Below are 17208 nucleotides of genomic sequence, written 5' to 3'. Positions count from 1 at the left end.
ACTATTTAGAATTTTGTAAATATAGATATATATGTCATATGTCAGGAAAGACAGCTTTTATTTCTTCTCTAAACAGACTCTGAACAAATAAGCACAGCATATTAAATAACTCTGAGGCATAGCATGTAATCCCAGGAGTAAGAATTTGTCACACAGCCAGTACAACAATAACTCACTAGAGCAATATAGTAAGTTCTTAAATTGTTCGCTTCCTTATATACTGACCTGGTATTAGTTTAAGTGCCGATTTTAACTCATTGATTAAAATAGAAGTAATAAGGAAAGTTGCACTGCAGTCAAGGGTAGTTACGGGATTTTGCTGAAAACAAACACCGGATGTAGAAATTCTGTTTTCATATTAGTTTTAACAGTATTTAAGATATGATCTGATCTTATTTCTAAAAGCAGAAAGTCAAAGGACAACCGAAGAAGAAGGAGGAGGAGGAGGAAGAAGAGGAGGAGGAGGAGAAGAGAAGGAAGGAGTGGGTAGAGGGGAGAAAAAGACTGTCGTGGGGTGATGTGATAAAAGCACACGATATGCATATACAAACGCCGTAATAAACCTTGTTGTCCAGTGAGTCCAGACGCAGTAATGATTTGAAAGGGTTGTCTGCCTCAGAGGCCTATACAAAACTAGTCCTTCTCCTCAGTAAGAGAGCATCAGTCAGTGTTTCTGTTGCATTTAAAAATATAAAATATTCCTAAAAATAGAATCAAACGACCAAGAAAAAAAAAAAGGAAGATAAAAACTACAATAGCCTATATACCTGATTCATTTTGGAGTTAGACTCTGGTTTGTTTAAGAGAGAGCAAAATAGAGGGTTTCTCTAGAGACCTGAAATCTAAAAATACAGGAAAAAAGAAAACATAATAGCTAAAAAGCAAGCAGATTGGGAGCAAAAAGAAAAGAAGCTGAGAAACCTGTCAGTGAATACAATACGCAATGATGAAAATCTTTTAGAAAACAATGAAGCCCAACATGTTTAAAGGCTCAGAATAGACTGTGAGACAGAAAAATGCAATTTCATATAAAAAAGTAAACAGGAGCTGAGATAGATAGACAGACATATGGACAGATAGGTAATAGAGGAGAGAAAGAAAGATAGATAATAGACAATAGACAGATAGATGATAGATAGAGAGACAGACGGATAATAGATACACAGACAGAAAATAGATAGACAGATGATAGATAGACAGATGATAGATAGATAGATAGATAGATAGATAGATAGATAGATAGATAGATAGATAGATACAAAATAAGGGGCCTGTCTGGTGATACTGAGGTTATAGGAAATGACTACTGCCTTTAGGGCTAGGGAAACCAGACTGAAGCTAGATACCTGACACTTAAAAGATGGTTGTCTCTCTCTCTCTCTCTCTCTCTCTCTCTCTCTCTCTCTCTCTCTCTCTCTGTCTCTGTGTGTGTGTGTGTGTGGTGTGTACTGGTGGCCACAGTAGCTAGAAGAAGGTGCCAGACAATGCTGACACTGGAGTTACAGAAAGTTGTGAGCCACCTAGTGTGGGTGCTGTGTACTGAACTCCCATCCTCTAAGAAGGCTGCTGAGCTAGCTGTCTCTCTAGGTCTGGACATTCAGATATCAATCTGTGCAGTTACCCTGAAAGTTTAGAGGTCTGTGGAGCTGGAAAGGGACTCTTTCTTGCAGCTGTTATTTCTGAGAGACTAGTGATGGCCATGCTGAGTAGCATGCCCAGGTTGAGAGTTGTACACAGGAAGCTTGGTGGTGACAACTGAAGTAATTACGCTACATATCTGACACATGAGAGAACCAGGGGCGAGGAGAGCAAACTGGATCATGGGCATTCGTTTGTAGTTTACACTGGGAAGTTAAGTTGTCAGAGGCCTGCCTTGAAGGAGTCACCTCAACACCGAAAATCTGTTTCCCATCAAACAACAAGTTGGTCTTTTTAAAACTAATGAAAGTAAATGCAAATTATAACTTTACACTTTAAATAGGAAAACATAGATCAAATGTTTCGAGGGGCATGCAAAGAGGACACTCTGGCCTCCATCAGTCACTAGTGAACTGGTTAGGCGAGACACTTCTCCCCCTTCCTAGGTGTCCATTCATTGCATTAGCTTCCAGGAGGTGTCACAATGGTTTTCCTGGGACATATGGCCAGTGACTACATGGGAATAAAGGACAAGCTATTTTGGCTTAAAAAAAAAAAAAAAACATTTGCATGCTGAGAAAAAAACATACCAATAACTTTACGGAATGTCTAACCACATTAACTGCAGTAAGAACTGGAGTGGCAGCACAGCACGAATGTTATGGGAGTAAGTGGTTGCTTCCTAATTGGATGTAAAGCACACTACACATAAAGAAGCACACACTGATACTACAGATCTGGTCATGAACCCAAAGTTAGGGAGCTGACAGGCCCCGGGGCTGAAACTATGGCTGCTATCTTGGTAAATGGACTAGTATCCATATCTCTCCGGCTATAGATTCGTGCAGCTCTCAGACCTCATCAGAAAAGCTCCTTGGTGCATTTAACATGATGGTTAACACAAGCTCACAGCTGGTTAAAGGGCAGAGGATAAGTAGTCCCGGAGTCCTAAGCCATAAACGATACATAGGCTATCACACTCCTCCCCGAGGCTAAAGCAACATCTCTGAAGAGGGGACAGAAAGATTGTAAGAGACAGAGGAAAGGGTAGGGTGCAGTGAAGAAAGAGAGTTTTCTGGACATGATGAGATCATCACACGGACAAACTCTCTGCAGCTGTGGCTGCCTGCACGAGACCTTCACAAGATCAAACCCGGCAACGTTCCAGCATGGGAGGGAGGTGGGCTCACATGCCCCGCCCATAACTGAGGATCTATGAACAGTGATGGCTTCTGGGAAAAGCAGAGTCCGTTTCCTTAAGGGTGTGTGTGGATCCTGACGGTTGACCACGCGCCCAGGTGTGGATGGACCAGGCACATTCGGACGTCACAAACGGATGGGTTATTTATTTAAAGGACACAAAACTGGGGGAATCAGGGTTCAGGGATAGACCTAGGAGGAGTTTTGAGGAAGTAGGGTTGAAAATGATCAAAGCACATTGTATGAAATTTTCAAAGAGTCAATAAAATATTTTAAAGCTTCCTGCTTAGTTCTGCCTCTCTTCCGGCCTCTAAGTGTGCATTCTCCCTGGGCATCCAGTCTGCAGCATGCACAGCCTTCTGGGGCTTCCCTGACCTCTGCAGCAGTTGATTAAGCAAAGAAGAATGAGTGGACAGCCCATGGCTGATGCCATCGAACAGCCAATGCCCGTGGGCACTGCCCTGACACACTACAGCAAAGCTGCACCTGGCAATGAAGAGAACCCCAGCTTCTTAAATGTGGTAGACGGCTTCTTCAGCCATGGTGCCAGTATCATGGAAGACAAATTAGCAGAAGACATCAAGACCCAGGAGAGCAAGGAGCAGAAGTGACTCAAAATATATGGCATCTTGCAGGTCATCAAGCCCTACAACCATGTGTCCCACCTCTCCTTCCCCATCTTCCTGTTAAAGGTTCCTCAGAGATTATTGTGGTCCAGCAGGTCCAGCACTCCCAGATATGTACATCCTATGAGGAGGGTATCTGGTATAGCAACGGGTGAGTATGAATGAAGTCAAAACCTTTGTGTCTCTGATGACATGTGAACGTGCTGTGTTTATTGCAGTTGTGAAAGATAAAGCTGGTAGTAAGATCAACCCCTAAAACTATTTGATGATAGATTGGAGAAGATCTTGAGGAAATTCACTAGCATGGAACTAGCAAAGACAGGCTTTATTGGTGTGGGGTTGATGTGCCTTCTCAGAAGGGCACAGGTGAAATATCTTGACACCTATGCCATCTCCACAGGGTACCTTGATATCAGTGCACATGGCTTTTACTGATAAACACCTCAATCAGGGTTGTAGTCAGGGATGTATCTCTGCTATTGGCTGTAAGGTTTTCCATGAGATGAAAACTTCCTCGCCAGGCGGTGGTGGCGCACGCCTTCAATCCCAGCACTTGGGAGGCAGAGGCAGGCGGATTTCTGAGTTCGAGGCCAGCCTGGTCTACAGAGTGAGTTCCAGGACAGTCAGGGCTACACAGAGAAACCCTGCTAAGGCTATTGCTACAACAAGATATTGCCACATTTCCTATGCATTGCCTCTAACAATACACACAATGAACACAAATAATAAGTTGCTAATTACCAAAGAAATAAGCATAGCAATAGACACATCATTCATTCATGGATTATACAACCTGAGTCCTTTTGATGGTGTCAGGTTACAGGTTTGAGTCCACGAAGGCGGAGTCAGGCGGCTTCCAGATAGCTGAATTGCTAATTTGACCTCGAAGGGTGCTTGAACAGGAAGCTGGGGGCACTGTCTTGGCTTGAAGTCAGAGCTCAACCACGACCACGAGGTGTAGGACTCTCGGTTAACTCTTTGATGACTGGGTGCTGAGGAGGCTCTGTCTGGAGGATCACGTTAGCCAGTCATGGCTACAAGTGTGATGAAGTGCTCCGGACGGGCTCCTCTTTTATGTTGGATTCAGCGTTTACTGGTGACGTGCACGGCAGATAACCACTCGTGTCTGGTTGTCGCTGGGCTCTGACCATTTCCAGACATGTCTTTACAAATTCCAGATATGTCTTACAAGTTTCCGATTACAAAATGGAGTCGATCCTGTTTAAGGGCCTGCTCCTTACAAGAACTAACAGAGGCCGAAAGAGCAAGGGTAGTACATTTAGGGACATTCCCAGAACTGTGCACTTTGATAGATTTGGTCTTTGTTCTTTTTCTGGCAGGTACTGTTGCTTGCATGCTGGGTTCCAAGGTCTGAGTGTCTGTCCATCATGGGTTCCATGTCCAAGGCTGGGTTCCATCGTGCTGTGTGTTGTTTGAAGGTCTGAGGGCTGTTACACGACTGCTTGTGTCTATTCAAAAGAGCTGGGGGTGGGGAGAATGGAAGGCACCAGAATTTTCCCCATTATGCCCACAGTAGCAATCTAGGTGCATGTGGGGGAGACACTACATCCTGGTTTAGCTCCCAGGCAGATCGTGCACAGAGCTACAAAGGATGATCATGGGAAAAGTCACCTGTATGCATTCAGGAAGTCTTCGGGGTACACCTGGGAACTGCCTTGCCCTGTAACTAGAACCCATTTCTTTGCCTCGTCTTGACCTGTAACTTCTGCGACCTTCCACAAGTTTATATGCAGCCATATAAATGTCTTTCCATCGTAGACACTGTATTGAATCAACACGTCTGCAAAGAAGGAATCTGAGTGGAGAAAATGCTTCTGATAGATTTGCTCAGTTTTACAAGCACAAAAAATAAAACCCATTTCTTTTTGTACACGCTACCAGAGGCAGGTGGATTTCTGAGTTTGAGGCCAGCCTGGTCTACAGAGTGAGTTCCAGGACAGGCAGGGGTACATGGAAAAGCCCTGTCTCGAAAAAAAAGAGAGAGAGAGAATTATTTTAGAATATATGGTACTGTAATAAAATTCCCATTAACCAGTGAACAATCCTATCCTTGGCTAAAGCAGCAAATCCTTATAAATATGTGGAAAAACTAATGTTTGTGACAAAATAGTATCATTTATAACTTATTAGTTTCCTGGTCTTGTCCACCAAAAGCTCAAATTACTTTCACGATCATAGATGACTGAGTTATTTTGCTAAAACTCTCCAAAATTTCTAAATATGATTCTGAAATATAATCCAAATAATGTGGCAGTATCCTTCTCATCTTAACTCTCATTTACTCTGAACATCTTACATGTTTCCCTGATTGAGCAGTAATTCGAGTAGCGTAACCCAGCAGGGAAAATTACTTGAGGCCTCTCTGGAGCCTGGCTGGCTTGTCTCAGCATTTCCAATGCCCCCAACTCTGCCTGGTTCGGCATCTCTTTTCCTTCAAAAGTCCAGCACTGTATATACAGACAGCTCAGTTAACAAAGTCTAGCTTGAACATCGGATTGAGACTCTAATTTGTGATTTTTTTTTTTTTTTGGTTTAGCACCTTTGGAATACTGTTTCAAATGAAATACTTAGACATAAACTTTTATAAATTGCTAACTAAAATAAGCCACAGCTGTGTGTCTTAACTTGACAATAAAAACAGTGGTTAAGAGCACTGACTGCACTTCCAGAGGTCCTGAGTTCAAATCCCAGCAACCACATGGTGGCTCACAACCATCTGTAATGAGATCTGATGCCCTCTTCTGGTGTGTCTGAAGACAGCTACAATGTACTCATGTATATAAAATAAATACATAATTCCTTTTTTAAAAAGTTACGTTATGCCAGGCGGTGGTTGCGCACGCCTTTAATCCCAGCACTTGGGAGGCAGAGGCAGGTGGATTTCTGAGTTTGAGGCCAGCCTGGTCTACAGAGTGAGTTCCAGGACAGCCAGGGCTACACAGAGGAAACCTTGTCTCAAAAAACAAACAAAAACAAAAAGAGAGAGAGAGAGAGAGAGAGAGAGAGAGAGAGAGAGAGAGAGAGGTGCATCTTCTAAAAAAATGGAAGAGACGTATTTTCGGGCAAAATGAGAACATTTGGCACCAGCACACTTGCGCAATGTTCAGAGATGCTGAAGGATTTCAGAACGTGTGAGGGAAAGGTTTCTGTTGGAAGTATCAAAGTCCAAGAGTGACGGAAGAAATGAAAATGTAACCATATGGGTAATGTAAACAAACAGTAATCTGTGGAACAACGTCCTGTCACATACACACCCACTGTACAAAAACATACATAAGCGAACACATGCGTGTAAAATAAGATATATAATGATAATTCTGCAAAAGACTGAAAAGGAGCAGAAAGTGTTGAAAATGCATTAAAATCCTTACAGCCCGGGAAGTGATAAAGGGTGCAGACTTGAAAAGAAAGGCAATTGACCACACCCAGATACAGTCTGCATCCGTTCCTTGAAGGACTTCGGATAAAAGCTGTCAAAACAGAAGGGCAGTGCATGAAAAATTCTATCTTTAATACAAATATTTAAAGAGAATTTTACAAAGCAGGAGAGGAAATCCAGAGGCTGCTCCAGAGGGGTTAGTTTGGTGTGGGAGAGTCCCCCTCACAGACAGAAAGTAGCTCCAATCCAGGACACTTGCTGAGAGATGAGTCAGATGGACAGACAGCTCAGACATCAGGGACCCTGCTGTGAGACTGTGGCTCCTAGGAATGTCAGAAGCTACAGCCATAAACCAACAGGACTTCCTGAACATGGGCTGGACAAGGATGACTCCGGTGGACATCACAAAGTGGGTGTGGAAAAGCCCTTAAAGGATTAAAGGCAACAGAGGAGAGCTGAGAGCCGGAGAGGTGGCCATCCCTGTGGAAGGACACACCAATTGATTGTTGCATAGTGAATGGTCAGGCCTGAAAACGTACACTCAGATAGCATTATAGGACCAAACAGGTTATATTTAGGAATATATGTGCATATATGTATATGGGTCGGGGAGGGGGCGCTTCCTTACAACCCGGCACCGCAGCAGTGGGTAACTCCCAGTGTTCCGCCTCCTCAAGAGGAGGTGCCCAGGGGCGGAGCTGACAAGGGCCTCCGTTTATACATATATGCATTACAATGAAGAAGAGGCCATGAATTTGAAGGAGAGTGGGAAGGGGTATATGGAATGGTTCTGAGGGAAGAAAAAGAAGGAATAAACATAACTATAATTGCAAAAAAAAAATTTTTTTTCCAAGATAAGATCATAAAATTAGCATGGTATTTCCAGCCTTGGACATTTTTAAAAGCAGGAATAGAGACAGGATTCCAAAACGGAGTGAGCCGAAGAAGTAAGGCGGGACCCTTGGCCATAGGGCATCTGCATGACATTTGAAAGGAACTCCCTGCTGAACTGGCGGCTCAGCAGCCAGTGACCCTCTGTGAACTGCACTTTCAGGAAGCTCAGGGCATCTGCTGAGAGCCCGTTCTAAATCTGTTAGCACACACCAACAGATTGCCAGGCTGCGGAAAGGGGATCTTCGCATACACAACCTGATGGCAGCCAGTCTTCAGGGAAACTTAAACACTAGTTCCAAGCAAAATGCCAGACAATGACGACTTGCACAGGGCAGGGCCAGCACTGGAACTGGATACTGAGGGACCGTTCAGAAGCAGGATAAGCATCTGAGAGCCATCTTTGAAAAATTGTCTACCAGACATCCATATCTGTAACCCAGCCTCCCAAAGGAAGGTCCAGAGGTGAACAGATTACCCAGGCATCTCACACACACACACACACACACACACACACACACACACACTTCTAGGACTAGGGAGCACTTAGACTGCAGACTGGATCCAGCCACACGGAATTCATGCTCCATCTCCCAACCCAGCTCTCTCCCCTCACCTTTGCTCTGTCTGTATTTCCTGTCCAATCTAGAAGGCTGCTCAATCCTGCCCAGTTCCTGTCCTGTGTCTTTTTCTTCCCTGTATATTTATCACTTTCTGTTCCCAGAGAACACGGACTTGCCTGGTTTGGGGATCTCAGTACCTAACCCTCCTGAGAACTGAGACTGACATGTGTCTCTTGCTTCTATTTCTTTGACTCTAGCTTTTCAGTCAACCTTCAGGCAAGACTACCTCAGCTCCCTCTCATTTGCCCTACCTGTTCCTCTTTTGAGTACATCTTCTCTTCCTCCTCCTCTTCCTCATCCTCTTCCTCTTCCTCTTCCTCTTCCTCTTCCTCCTCTTCCTCCTCTACCTCCTCCTCCTCCTTCCCCTAGGATTCATGGGCATAGAAGGACTTCATTCTACTGATATAGAAAACATTTTCAACAAAACCAGACAAACTTTCCAAATTATAGAAAGATATACTAACCAAGAAACAGGGAGCATTTATAACATCTAACAGAAAAGATTCTCCATTCATCATAACAGTTCAACCACAAACACACAGAAGGAAGTATATTGAAACCAAAGCATCAAGTCTCATACAGAAGACCCACTAGAATAACAACACCTTTTCTCAACAGACACTTTAAAACCAAGGTTTATCATGATATATACCAAGTCCTGTTTTTTTGTTGGCTTTTTTGTTTGTTTGTTTTTTTGTTTTTCAAGACAGGGTTTCTCTGTGTAGCCCTGGCTGTCCTGGAACTCACTCTGTAGACCAGGCTAGCCTTGAACTCTCGAACTCAGAAATCTGCCTGCCTCTGCCTCCCAAGTGCTGGGATTAAAGGCGTGCACCACCTGAAAGCAGACAAACTCCAAATTAGACTAACATTCCCGGCAAAATTACCCATCATAACTCAGAGACAAAGAAAAGCTTCCCAGAATCAGACCACTTTGACAGCAATGCCAAGAAAGATCGTTATAACAATATTGATCATTAATATCTGTCAACAGCATTCTCAGTTCCCCCCAATGAAAGCTTTCTGTTAGTCATCCAGACTAACAGGATGGATAAGAGAACAGAATCCATCCTTCTACTGCACCCAAGAAATGCACCTTAATATCAAGGATATAGACATCACCTTAGGGTAAAAGGTTAGAAAAAGAGATTCCTAGCAAATGAACCTAGAAAACAAGCTTGTGTTAATGTTTTAATATCTGACAAAATAGATTTCAAACTAAAAGTAATCAGAAGGCATAGGGAAGGGTGATACATACTCACCAAAGGAAAACCCACTGAGAGCGCACTGCAATTCTTAACATCTGTGCGCCAAACACAGGGGCACCCAAGTTTGTAAGAGAGAGAGAGAGAGACTGCTAGAGCTTCAGTCACATATTGACCCTCACACACTGACAAGGGGAGACTTCACTACCAGACTCTTACCCATAGACAGGTCATCCAGACACCAATCAGACAGAGAAACACTAGAGATAAGTGAAGCCATAAACCAAATGGACCTAACAGATATCTACAGAACATTCTACCCACACACAAAAGAATATACTTCTTCTCAGCACCTAGTGGAACTTTCTCCAAAATTGACCACGTGCTCAGACACAAAGCAAGTCTCAGTAGATACAGGGAAATTGAAATAACACCCTGCCTCCTATCTGACCACCAATCACTAAGACTGGGTATCAACAACAGCAGAAACAACAAAACGCGTACAAACTCATGGAAACGGAACAATGCTCCACTGAAGGAATAAATGAGCTGAGACATAAATTAAGGAAGAAATCAAAGACTTTCTAGAATTGAACGAAAATGGACACACAATGTACCCAAACTTATAGGACACGACAAAGGTGGCTCTAAAAGCCAGGTTCATGGCACTAAGAGCTTACGTAAAAAAACAAAAAACAAAAAACAAAAGGAGAGAGTTTACATTAGCAAATTAACAGCACACCTAGAAGCTCCAGAACAAAAAAAAAAAAAAAAAAAGAACTTATATCCAAAAGGGAAGAATGGCAAGAAATAATCAAACTTAGGACTGAAACCAATCATATAGATTTAAAAAAAAAAAATACAAAGAATTGGGGGCTGGAGAGATGGTTCAGTGGTTAGGAGCACCAACTGCTCTTCCAGAGGTCCTGAGTTCAATTCCCAGCAACTATATGGCGACTCACAACCATCTGTAATGGGGTCTGGTGCCCTCTTCTGGTGTGTCTGAAGAGAGCAATGGTGGTGTACTCATATGCATAAAATAAATAAGTAAATCTTTAAAAAAAGAATTGATGAAACAAAGAGTTTCTTCTTTGAGAAGATCATTAAGATTGACAGACCCTTATCAAAAATAACTAAAAGGTGGCAAGATAATATCTAAATTTACAAAATCAGAAATGAAAAGGGGGACATGACAACAGACACTGAAGAAATCCAGAGAATCATAAGGACATACTTTAAAAACATGTATTCCATGACATTGGGGAATCTAAACATATATACCAGACGTCCAGCTTGGTCCTCACGTAGGTCTCCAAACAAGTGGAGTAGGAGATGTCCCTGACTATGTTGCCTGTCTGTGGATCCCCTTCCCCTAACTGGGCTGCCTTGTCTGGCCTCAGTGGGAGAGGATGTGCCTAGCCCTGTAATGACTTGATATCCCAGGGTGGGTTGGTTACCAGAGGAGGTCCTGCCCCTTCTGACAGGGGACAGGGAAGGGGGAATGGGGAGAGGGGCTCTGTGAAGGGGGACTGGGAGGAGAGAGGCTGCAATCACGATGTGAAGTGAATAAGTAAATATATTTTTTTTAAAAAAGAAATGGATAATTCTCTCTATACATACCACTCACCAAAACTAAATCAAGATCAGACAAGTAATTTTAAAAGATCTATAACCCCCAGTGAAACAGAGGCAGTTATTAAAAGTCTCCCAATTAAAAAAAAAAAAAAAAAGCCCAGCACCAGATGGTTTTAGGACAGAATTCTACCAGAATTCCAAAGAAGGATCAACCACAATACTCCTCAAATTATTCCACAAGATAGAAACAGAAGTAACATTGCCCAATACATTTAATGAAGCCGCATAAAGACCCAAGAAAGAAAGATAATTACAGACCAATTTCCCTTGTGAACACAAATGCAAAAATGCTCAATAACTGAATCCAAGAACACATGACGAAGATCATTCACCATGATCAACTAGGCTGCATCCCAGAGATAAGGGAATGGTTCAATATATGAAAATCAATACATGTAATCCACCATATAAACACACTGAAAGACAAAAGCCACATGATCATTTCATTAGCAGAAAAGGCCTTTGACAAAAATCTAATCCTCCTTCATGATAAAAGTCCTGGAGAGATTATGAATACAAGGGACATACTTCAATATAATTAAGGCAATTTACAGTGAGCCCATAGCCAACATCAACTTAAATGGAGAGAAGAAACTCAAAGCAATTCTGCTAAACTCAAGAACAAGATGATGTTGTCCACCCTCATCATACCTATCCAATATAGTACTTGAAGTCTCAGCTAGAGAAATAAGAAAACTGACGGAGGAAAAAAAAGGATACAAATTGGAAAGGAAGAAGTCAAAATATCTTTAATTTCAGATGATATAATAATATGCATAAGTGACCCCCCAGGAATTCCACCAGAAAACTCATAGAGCTAATAAACACTTTCAGCTAAGTAGCTGGATATATCACAAAAACCAGTAGCCCTCCAATAGACAAACAAAAAATAGACTGAGAAAGAAATCAGGGAAACAATGTTTTTCACAATAGTTTCTAATAATATAAAATATCTTGGGGTAACACTTACCAAGCACGTCAAAGACTTGTATGATTTTCTTCAAGTCACTATAAAAATTAAAGAAGATATCAAGAGATGGAAGATCTCCCAAGCTCATGGATTAACCTAGTAAAAATAGCCATCCTACTATTTTGAATCTACAGATTAACACAATTCCCCAACAAAATTCTAAAACAATTCTTCACAGATCTTGAAAGGACAATTTTCAGCTTCATATAGAAACACACACACACGCACACACACACATCAGTCAAACAAACAAACAAAACAGGATATCTAAAACAATCCTGAATAATAAAAGAACTGCTGGAGATATCCCATCACCAACTTCAAGTTATACTACAAAGCTATACTAATAAAAACAGCATGGCATTGCCATTAAACCAGACACATTGAACAATAGAATCCAACTGAAGACCTGGACATAAATCCACACCTATGGACAGCTGTTTATGTGTGTGTGTGTGTGTGTGTGTGTGTGTGTGTGTGTGTGTGTAATATGCCAGAAATACACAATGAAAAAAAAAAGACAGAATCTTCAACACGTGCAGCTGGTCAAACTAATGGCTCCATGTAGAAGGATGCAGATAGATTCATACTTCTTACCCTGCACAAAATTCAACCTCAAATGGATCAAAAACTTCAAAATAAACCCAGATACACTGAATCTGCTAGAAGAGAAAGTGGACAATAGCCTTGAACTCATTCACCCAGGAAAAGACTTTCTGGACAGAACACAAATAGCACAGGCACTAAGATCAACCATCAATACATGGGACCTCAGGAAACTGAAAAGCTTCTGCAGAGCAAAGCACACTGCCAGCAGGACAAATCAGCTGCCTACAGAAAGGTAGAAGACTTTTACCAACACTCATCTAAGAAAGTCTAGTCCTCTTTCCTTACAGGATCCACCTGTTTCCTCTGGTCCCTTACCTTATACCTAACTCTCTGTGGTTCTATGGGTTATAGGCTGGTCATCACTGACTATCCAAAATATATAATGAATTCAAGAAATGAGATTTCAAGAAAACAAACCATCCAATTTAAAAATGGTGTGCAGATCTAAACAGAAGACTTTTGGGAGTAACTAACCAATAACTAATCTGACTTAAAGCCCACTCCAGGAGCTAGAACCCATACCTGATACTGCTTGGGTGACCAACACCTGAGACTAGATAGACCAAGGGCCTAGGGCAAAACCAAATAATACTGGTCTAAAGAAAAATAAAATGCAGTGATAAAATTATTCCTAATGCTGTTTCACTGTACTCAGATCAGTGCCTTGTCAACACTCGTCAGAGAAGCTTCCTCCTGCAGCAGATCGGAGCAAACACAGAGACCTACAGCCACGTGTTACACAGAGAACGAGAGACCCTGGAACATCCCAAATGAAATGTCACCATCAAATCCTCCCCCTCACAGCTCAGGAAACCCCAAAGAAAAGGAAGTGGAAAGAATATAAGAGCCAAAAGAGATGGAGAACAGCAAGAAAACAAGATCCTCTAAATCAACTGATCAGCACTCATAGGAACCCACCGAGACGGAAGCAGCAAGCACGGGGCCAGCACAGGTCTTCTGCACTTACATTATGGCTTCCAGTTGAATGCTTTTATGGGATGCCTTGAGCACGCAAACAAGTGGGTTCCTGACGCTTGTGCCCTCTCGGACTCGGTGATCTGTCTTGTCTGACTTTGATGCAATGGTTTGTTGTTGTTGTTGTTGTTTTTGTTGTTGTTGGTTTGGTTTGGTTTTTCTGATTTTTCGAGACAGGGTTTCTCTGTGTATCCCTGGTTGTCCTGGAACTCACTCTGTAGACCAGGCTGGCCTCGAACTCAGAAATCTGCCTGCCTCTGCCTCCCAAGTGCTGGGATTAAAGGCGTGCACCACCACTGCCCGGCTGGTTTTTGTTTTATGTTATCTCGATATATATATATTAAAAGAACGAATGTAAACTTAGCCACCAGGATAAAAGTTGACAACAGAATTGTCATTTATATCTACTGGGAGAGAGAAATATCAGTGGAATGATGCTGGGCATATCAACCACTCCAGGGCAAATGTCATGTTCATGTTCAGAAGTAGTTGAACAACAAATACTGGACTCTACCTTTGTGTGTGTGTGTGTGTGTGTGTGTGTGTGTGTGTGTAATTAAATGTTGTCTTTATAAGAGTTGCCTTGGTCATGGTGTCTGTTCACAGCAGTAAAACCCTAACCAAGACATGATGAAAATGTATTTAAATTTAAAAGTTGCTTTAAATAATAAAAATATTTAAAAAAATACCTGTAACAAGTAATTTATAATCAATGTTAAGTTTATTGCTGATATCTTTGAAAGATGAAAAATCAAAGATCAAGATGCCAACGGGTTTAGTATCTGGTAAGAGTATGGTCTTTGATTCCAACATGACACTTGAATACTGTTTTCTCCAAGAGGAAAAACTGTTCTGTCCTCCACCGTGAGAACATGTCCCACAGAACCAACTATGAAGGGCTACAGGGGCTCACAGAGACTGACGTGACAATATGGACCCTGTATGGGTCTGAGCTAGGTCCTCTGCATATAGGTTATGGTCATGTAGCACACTGGCCTCATGGGACTCCTAACAGTGGGAGTGGGGTGTCTCTAATTCTTTTGCCTGCTTTTGGAACTCTTTTCCTCCTACGAGGTTGTCTTGTCCTGCTTTGATATGAGGGTACATGCCTAGACTTATTGTAACTTATTATACTGTGTTCAGTTGATATCCCTGGGAGGGTTTGTTTTTTTTTTTTTTAAGTGAAATGGAACAGAAGTGGATCTGGGGGATCAGAGAGATGGGACGGGTGTGCCGGGAGGAGAGAGGGGAGGGGAAACTGTGGTTGGGGTGTAATGTACAAGAGAAGAATTTAAAGAAGTACTCTGTCCTCAAATAACAAAAAAGGATAAAAGGAAGAAGGAACCTAGGTAGTTCTCCCAGATCTTTAGTAAGGCTGAAACATGATCCTACACATTGTAACAGCTTGCTAAAAGCCCCAACTATTGAAACTGTTGCATTCGGAATTGCCTCAGTACACATTTTGGGGGAGACACAAATATTTAAGCCACAACAATCAGCAACAAGAAGCCAGGACCCGCCTTCAACATCTCTCTTAGAATCTCCTTAATCAAGTACACAAGTTCATTACTTACTGTTACAATTTTTCTAGCAACTGTAGAACACAATGCGTCTAAACTTTATGGAACTGTATATAAAGATTTTCCTTTTTTTTTCCCAGTGGGGAAAAAGTATGTCTCTATGCAGCAACTTTAATATTTATAATCCTACCGACAGTGTTCAAAATGAAACATAAATTCTCTAACACAATTGAAGCTGTCTTTGCTGACCCACAGTTCAAACTGACCCTCACAAGAATTTCTCTGAGCATTCATATTTCAGATTCTTTAAATAAAAAAAAAAACCCTCAAGTCTTTTCTATCTTGTGCTTCAGAATTCTTCTCATATCTAACCACTACCCAATTCTAATGCTTCTAATATCGTTTACACTAGCACCTCACATTTGATAGCAAAGTTTTCTCTATGAGTTTCTAGAGCTACCGTAACAAGTTAACCGAGTCTTAGTTGCTTGAGACAATGTAAATGGATTCTCTCGTGGTCCTGGAGTTCTAAAGCATGGTGTCAGCAGCTCTTGCTCCCACTGATGGTCCCTAGGTGCTGGATGTTCTGTGCCTCTTCAGCTTCTGGTAACTGTTGGTAACTGGTTACATCCTTGATCTCTGCCTTCATGGCCACACTGTCTTCTTCCCTTTCTAGTATCTTCTCAGTCTACTCCTTTGTGAGGACATCTGACACTATATTTAGGGGTAATCCAAGATGATCTCATCACAATATCTTTAGTTTATTTAATAAAATTTCCCATGACTTTTACAAGTTCTGTGGATTAGGACTTGGGCGGACTGTTTGGAAGGCACCATTTACCCACCACAGAGTGAGATACAATAACATAGCTATTAAAATAGATAGGATAAAATAATGCCCCATGTTAAGAGATAGACAAGTATAATTTAAATTTGTCCTTTTTTTCCAATAACCTTAACTTGGTTTTTCTTATATAAACCAAACTACAGATATGTTGAAATAAAACAGGAAGTTTTACTTTCATAGAGTTTAACGTACTTTCTTTTTAATAAGAGGAATTCTATAATAGTAATGATGATGACGATGATGACGATGATGATGACGATGATAACCAAATAAATAAGAAAGCCTGTGTGGTGGTTGTTGCATAAGGAAAGAGCATAAATCTCAGTAATATGTCTTGGCTCAGCTCACTTTGATATCCCTAAAGAGCATATCAGTTCCCGTGTGGTCAGGAAGAAAATAAAATTGACTGAGAATAAATTTCCTAAAAAGATGCCTTCTTATTCCTCTCTAATCCTCATCAGTTCTCTGCCAGGCTTTAAATCATGGTCTTAATTCAGAGAATTCAAATACTCCTATTCTCCCCATTGCTTTCCTGTCTGGCTAATGAGGAACTGTGTAATTAGTGAGTCCAGACATTGGCTTCGGTCTGAGACTTCAGGGAGATGGGCCCAGCATCCCCTGGGTGCCAAACACAGCCTATAGATACATGAGCACAGGTGACCTTCTGATCGGCTCTTCTAGAGAGTTCCTCAACTAACTTTCTTAAAATAACAGCATTCGGGACATCACAAAAGGAATAAATACTCAGAATAGCATGGAGAGATGGCAGCTCACTTGATCTGAGGTCATGTGATGAAGTCTTCATGACATGGGTGCCTCTTTAGTAGTTTTCCTTAGTGGTTTGCCCTGAAGAGTGACCCCACTCTAGGGCTCACTCCAGGATTATCTGCTCCAGGAGGACAGTCTTAATGTTGTAGCATTTCATGTGTTTCTAGGGCATTCTAAACCCAACACTTATTGGCAGTAGGAAAATAACAGCCTCTCCCAGAGCAATGCTCTTGTGACAAGGCTCTCTCTCCTCTCCTCTCCTCTCCTCTCCTCTCCTCTCCTCTCCTCTCCTCTCCTCTCCCCT

This window comes from Grammomys surdaster, unplaced genomic scaffold (assembly GCF_004785775.1).
Source record: "Grammomys surdaster isolate TR1022 unplaced genomic scaffold, NIH_TR_1.0 125742, whole genome shotgun sequence".
NCBI classification, from domain to species: Eukaryota; Metazoa; Chordata; class Mammalia; order Rodentia; family Muridae; genus Grammomys; species Grammomys surdaster.
This window is presented reverse-complemented; position numbering follows the sequence as displayed.